Source organism: Rhinoraja longicauda, chromosome 34 (assembly GCF_053455715.1).
Source record: "Rhinoraja longicauda isolate Sanriku21f chromosome 34, sRhiLon1.1, whole genome shotgun sequence".
Classification (NCBI taxonomy): Eukaryota; Metazoa; Chordata; class Chondrichthyes; order Rajiformes; family Arhynchobatidae; genus Rhinoraja; species Rhinoraja longicauda.
In genome coordinates this window covers 8338749-8345954 of record NC_135986.1, presented here as the reverse complement: position 1 = coordinate 8345954, position 7206 = coordinate 8338749, and the positions used below count along the sequence as shown (strand labels likewise).

General features: G+C 45.8%; 1 pseudogene; it reads left to right on the top strand.

The window, feature by feature from the left end:
• The first annotated feature begins 2689 nt into the window (after window positions 1-2689).
• On the top strand, window positions 2690-4482 carry LOC144609323 (putative G-protein coupled receptor 139; annotated as a pseudogene).
• The last annotated feature ends 2724 nt before the right edge of the window (window positions 4483-7206 follow it).

The following is a 7206-nucleotide window of genomic DNA, read 5'->3' as shown; positions in this document are numbered from 1 at the left end:
GATATCCTTGCTCCTGTGGAAACACCATTCAATGTTTTAATGCCAGGTAACACTCACATCCACAACCCCTGCCCCTCCCTCTGTCCCTCTTTCCAATGATCCTCCCATTTGTAGCCGCCTTTCCACAACCCTCTCCGGAGCTGAGCGGTTCCCAACCGCCGTTTGTCCAACGGTCCGCTGACAAAGAGGGGCTTGGATATGGCGGGCAGTGGACCTCTGAGCGCTGTCCTCAAATTCCCAACAAACGAAGTGGAATCGCCAGCAGCAATCTCTGGGACCAATCCACCCCACAGCTTGCACTCCAGACTCACAATATAGCAGCGCAGCAGAGGAGTGGAACGGCCCCACACACACACACACACAACACACACACACACACACACACACACACACACACACACACACACACACACACACACACACACACACACACACACACACACACACACACACACACACACACACACACACACACACACACACACACACACACACACACACACACACACACACACACACACACACACACACACACACACACACACAAACACAAACACACACACAAAAACACACACACACACACACACACACACACACACACACACACACACACACACTCACGCACGCACGCACGCACGCACGCACGCACGCACGCACGTGTCATGTCATATATATATATATGTGTATATATATATACATATATATATATGTGTGTGTGTGTGTGTGTGTGTGTGTGTGTGTGTGTGTGTGTGTGTGTGTGTGTGTGTGTGTGTGTGTGGCTGGCAAGCAACGGCAGATGTTTGTTTACACCGAAGATAGAGACAAAGAGCTGAATCGGCGGAATAGGCAGCATCTTTGGATAGAAGGAATAGTTGAAGTGTCGGGTTGAGACCCTTCTTCAGACCTATATACGTATATATTTATTTGGTTGGAGGATGATGAATCTCTGGAAATATTTGCCACAGAAGGCAGTGGAGGACGTCAATAGATGTTTTTAAGGCGGAGATAGATAGATTCTTGATGGGTACGGGTTCCAGGTATTATGGGGAGAAGGCAGGAGAAAGGGGTAACGAGGGAGTGGCAAATCCGTGTTGGAATGGCGGAACAGACTTGATGGGCCGAATGGCCTAATTCTGCTCCTATCATTAACCAAGATCGGGAGACAGTTCTTCCTCCAGAGGATGTTGTCCCGGTAGAATTCTCTATCACAAGGCAGTGGAAACGGGCCATTAAATATACAACGACAAGTGACAAATACAAGTACTTTAATGCCAACGAGGGCTCAATGGAGATGGGGAGGAGGCGGAAACAGGAGGTTAAAGAAGCTGATCAACCATGACCCTGTCAAACAGAACAGGGTGGACGTGGGGCCCAATATCCGGGCGCAATATTTTACGTGCCCATATAATTAATGCAAAACATTTGAACGTTGAGCTCAGAAACGCTTGCTGTAAAAGTGGCCAACATATCATTTGCATTTCCAATTTATTCCTGAACCCACATACAGGTCAAAGTTCACCGAGACCTGTGGAAAGGCACATAACACCAGCCCCGGAACCGAAATCTTTCAATTCCAATTTATCTGGAACTATCCCCGTTTATATTAAACACGTGCTGGTGGTGGGAGGAGGTTTGGGGTTAATTTGTCGGTTAGAGTCATTGGGTCATAGAGTGATACAATATATAAACAGTTCCTTTGGCACACACCGGGCAACAAGTCCCAGCTACACTAGTCTCACCTGCCCGAGTGTGGTCCATATTCCTATCAGCCTGTCCGATCCTTGTACCTGTCTAGCAGTTTCTTCAATATTGGGATAGTCCCTGCCTCAACTATCTCCTCTTGACGCTTGTTTCATAAACCCACTACCCTTTCGTTGAAAAAATGTGTCCCTTGGTTTCCAACAAAATCTATTCTCCTTCACCTTAAACCGACGTCCTCTTGTCCTCGATTCACCTACTCTGGGCAAAAGATTATGTGCATAGACACGATCTATTCCTCTCATGATTTTATAAAACTCTGTAAGATCACCCCCATCCTCATGCGCGTCAAGGCATAGAGTCCTAGCCTACTCACTCTATAGCTGTAGCTCAGACCCTCCAATCGTGGCACCATCCTCGTGAATCTTCGCTGTTGCCAACAATCCCAATTTAACGGGAACCATCCCGGTCTTTATTAAACCCGCGCTGCAAGACAACTGAGCCATATCTGTCCACAGCCCCCCATCCTTTCCTGGTCTGTTTCGATTTGGTTTAGTTTGGTTCGGTTCGCTTCGGTTCATTTTTGATAGCCCTACCGAGATACCATGAAAATCTTTGCTTGCTGGCTGAACGAATGGGGAACTGGGGCATTGATGGTAGAGGTTCTGGGAGCCGCACTGGGGTTTATATGTCAGTTATTTCCATTATGTTGAAAACTTAGATACCAAACAGTCTGAGCAGATGTTGGCAGATGTACAAAACAATCTTTGGACAATCTCAAGAGGTACTTCAGCAATATCAGATAAACAGAATTTCACAATCTTTATAAGTAGCGGAATTAATGTGCAGCTGGGAGAAATGTAATTGACGACATCAGAATTTCGTGAGGTATAAGTAAGCCTGACCGGGGACATTGAGCTACTGGCGGTGACGATCTACCTGAGACCATTGTCAGCACAGGCCACATCTTTATGTCCCACCGATATCAGCGATGGGGACTAGTAGCTTTGATCGGATATTTACCCTTCTCTGGGTCCACTATTACTTTGACTACTTCATCACAGTCGTCGGACTGCTCAGTAAGTCGTTATATTCGCTTGCCATTTAACAGCGTTAAGAGGTTGAATGTTTGCAACTGTTCCTTCGGATCAGGAGAGTGAAGCATTGCCCGGGGATTGTCCATCTTATGTATCCGCCGCGCAAACACAAGACAACAGCGCGTCTCTAAAATCACTTCAAGAAGTTGCATATTTTGTATTTTGTTGGTAGATGTCAGTGAGAGAAAACGATGCGGGATGTCGGCGCACGATGCCGACGGGGAACTGAAGAGGGTCGCTGATGGGAGGGGGAGATGCAACACTCGGAGTGGCTCAGAAAGGGTCGCAGTGCGCGGTCCCTTCGTGGTTCCCGAGGTGAAGTTTTATACAAAGTGCGGGCTCCGGGAACACAAATCCTCACTTTTCATGCCACTGAAAAGCCATAATTATAATCTTTTGTTTGCCGATCACTCGGACAATTGCTAGAACGGTTTCGGAAGTCTGTACTAATTCCGGATGGAGATGACAGCACCACAGGGTCCAGAGTGTCCTTCTATCGGAATACGCGGAGACTGAAGCAGCCACGTACAAAGCTGAAGTTTAGTACCGTGTCTCTGCTGGACACGGCTACTTCATCTCAACCCAAACCACCCAAACCAACCTTCAATTTTCGGTTTAAGCCAGCATCTGCAGTTCCTTCGTACACATTTCATGATGAATTAATATTTGGCTCGGGTGACTGTCATACCGCAGTACAGCTGTAGGGGTCGTGCCTGTACCATGACCACCATCATGGAGAGCACCTTGCATCTCGTGACCGGGTTCAAAAGCCGTCTGTGTTCATTTCCTCACAGGTAATTTAGTGGCGATCATCGTTATCGGACGGGGAAATTGCGGACTGTCCCGGTGCATCACCCACTATCTGGTGGCGATGGCGGCGGCAGATCTAACGGCCGTCTTCTTCAACGTGGCGATAAATTACCTTTACGAAGCGATTTTCCGAGTGTACATTCACACCGTTCCATGCACCCTACAACAAGTGATGGGATATGTGTCCCTGGACTGCTCAGTCTGGTAAACTGTCGCGTTTACATTCGATCGCTTTGTGGCCATTTGTTGCCAGGGCTTTAAGACCAGGTACTGCACGGTTAGAATCGCCAGGGTGGCGATAGCAACAGTGTATGTGGTGAGCTTAGTACGGAACATCCCCTACTACTTTGCATTTTATTCTGTTTATGTGGACCAGCCAATCCTATGCATGGAAAAGCCGGAATATTTTTCCCACCCTGGCTGGCTTGCTTTCTCCTGGATTCACACCATTTTAACCCCTCTGGTTCCATTTTTCGTTATTGTGACGCTTAATATACTGTCGGTCAGATCCATCGTGGTGGCGAGCCGAGCCCGCAGGAAGCTCTGCGCACACGCCGGTGGCGAGAAACAGGAGGACCCGGAGATGCAGAGTCGAAGGAAATCGACCATTTTACTCTTCTGTGTGTCCGGAAGTTTCATCCTCCTGTGGCTTACGGACGTGTGCTTCTTCATTTACACGCATATTTCCAACTTACACCAAGTCCAAAGCTACGGTAACCCAAGGCAATTCGCAATTTCAGCTGCGGACATGCTTAAAATTCTAAGTTCGTGCACGAACACGTTTATTTATGTGCTCACTCAGTCTAAGGTCAGAGACGAACTGAAGAATGCAATCAAGTATCCCTTCACAATATGTCTTAAGATTGTTCAAAAATAAATCTGATGTAATAAATGTTAATCTGTAATGAATATGTTACCGAGGTAACCACACTAGCGTCGTATATTAAGAGCTGAAACAAAGACACACTGGTGGGTCTGGGAATGTTGCAATAAAATAGTCATGGTGAATGATTCGATCAACTGTCTCGGGACTGAAACAATGCGAGCTGATTGCCGGAGCAGGGAGTAAAGGGAATGAATGATACCGGCTCTGAGTATTTCTGGACCGGGCTACCTGTATGTGTCAGAGTAAAGGATCGCGCGCCCCCTGCAGACCGTTTGTGTCATGGTCTTATAACCGTCTGTGCCATTTAATTAAAGCTAATGGTGGATGTATGCGTTATGCATAGTATGCAAATCATCATAATTTAACCTGTTTACAAGTAAATGTATTTATACCACATTTTGCATGTGATGTGTTCATGTACACCTTTCCTGCAAAGCGCTCTGACCGCCAAAGCCTGCTGGATCTCCACTTACCAATCATTATCATTCATTTACCCATTCCCATCCCGACTCTTCTGTCCTTTGTGTCACCTTTTGGTAAAGTGAGGGTACAACCAAACTGCAGACGCCGCACTTCATATTCCGCTTGGGTAGCTTGCAATCTAACGGTTTGAACTTTGAGTTCCAGTTATGAAGTCATGCAGCACGGAAGCATATCTCCCCGGTCCACCTTAACTATGCAGACCAAAATGCCCCATCTACATTAGTCTCATCTGTCCGCGTTTGCCCCATCTTCCCCAAAACCCCTCCTATATATGTACCTGTCCTCGTTTCATTGAAAAACTATTACCCTACCTGCAATAACTAGGTACTCTGATAGGTCCCTCTGTACATCCACCACTCATTGAGTGAAAGAGATATCCCGCAGTTTCCTATCAAATCCTGGCATTCTAATTTTCAGCCTTAAACCAGTGTCCACTACATTTTGATTTCCCAATCCTGGATGGTTCACCTTCTGTATTCCCTATGGTGTTTTATGTCAGATAATGCTTGTGCCGCCTGCGTTCCCATGAGATGCCTGCCTGCTGAACCACTCCCGAGAGCTCTGGTCCGCAAGTCCTGGCAAATCGTGAATCTTCTCTGCACGGTTTCTACCTTAATGACATCCCTCCTAAAGCTGGGTGACCAAAGTGAGCACCGTACTCTAAATGTGGCCGCACCAAAATCTTTTCAAATTTTACATGCTCAACCTTTATGCACAATATCGTGACTGGTGAAGCTCAGTTTACCAAAATACTTCGCTACTACGTATATCTCTCATGGTATTATGAACGTGCACACCTTGATCGCTCTGTTCTACCGCACTCCCCAGGTCCCGCCTTTCACCGTGAAGCTCCTACGCCATCCGACTCCCAAAATCCAACACCTCGCACTTATCTGCATTAAATTCCACTGGCCATTCCGCAGCTAGGTTATCTAGCAATTTTGGACAACCATATTTAATGTCAATTAATTTGCCATCGTCAGCAAACTTGCCTTTAGTTCAGTTTAGTTTAGTTTAGTTTAGTTTAGTTTAGTTCAGTTTAGTTTAGTTTAGTTTAGTTTAGTTTAGTTTAGTTCAGTTTAGTTTAGTTTAGTTTAGTTTAGTTTAGTTTAGTTTAGTTTAGTTTAGTTAATTTTGTTTAGTTTAGTTTAGCTTAGTTTAGTTTAGTTTAGTTTAGTTTAGTTTAGTTTTGTTTAGTTTAGTTTAGTTTAGTTTAGTTTAGTTTAGTTTAGTTTAGTTTAGTTTCGTTTAGTTTAGTTTAGTTTGGTTTACTTTAGTTTAGTTTAGTTTAGTTTAGTTTAGTTTAGTTTAGTTTAGTTTAATTTTGAGACACAACATCGAAAGAAGCTCTTCGGCCCACCGAGTGCGCACCGACCAGCGATCCCCGCACACAAACACTAGTCCGACACACACTAGGGACAATTTTACATTTATACCAAGCCAACCAACTGCAAACATTTGAGTGTGGGAGGAAAGCAAAGATCTCGGAGGAAACCCACGCAGGTCACGGGGAGAACGTGCAAACTCCGTACAGACAGCACCCGTTGTCAGGATCGAACCCGGCTATCTGGCGTTGTAACTTATTTCAAGATACCTCACAGGACCTTCGGCTCTTCAATTACTACATTTTCATAGGCCCCCACTCCATCAGCTTTACTATGGATGTTCTGTAATTCTACAACTCCATCCCTTACCAGGAAGGCCTGAAGGCACTCCGTTCCTTCCTCGACCGCAGAACCAGCCAATTATACTGTACAAACACTCTCCTCCGCCTAGCAGAGCTGGTCATTACTCCTAACAATTTATCCTTAAATTCTCATGCTTCCTGTAAATCCAAGGCACACCTATGGGCACTCGTGTGGGCTCCAGCTATGGCTGGCTCTTTGTAGTGTACGTCGAACAATACCTGTTCGAGGCGTACACTGGCCCTATCTCTGAACTGCATCTCTGCTACATTGACGACTGCATCGGTGCCACCTCCTGCACCCATGCAGAACTCACGGACTTTTCCGGCACTGCAGTCAAATCATTTTTCCAAACTGCACTACTAATTTCCATACTGCATTCAAATTTACTTGGAGCATCCCCGACATCCGTGGGATTGACCCCTGGGATGGCGAGACTGTCATGTGAGGAAAGATTGAAAGGACAAGGCTTGTATTCACTGGAGTTTAGAAGGATGAGAGGGGATCTTATAGAAACATATAAAATTATAAGACCGGACAAGCTAGA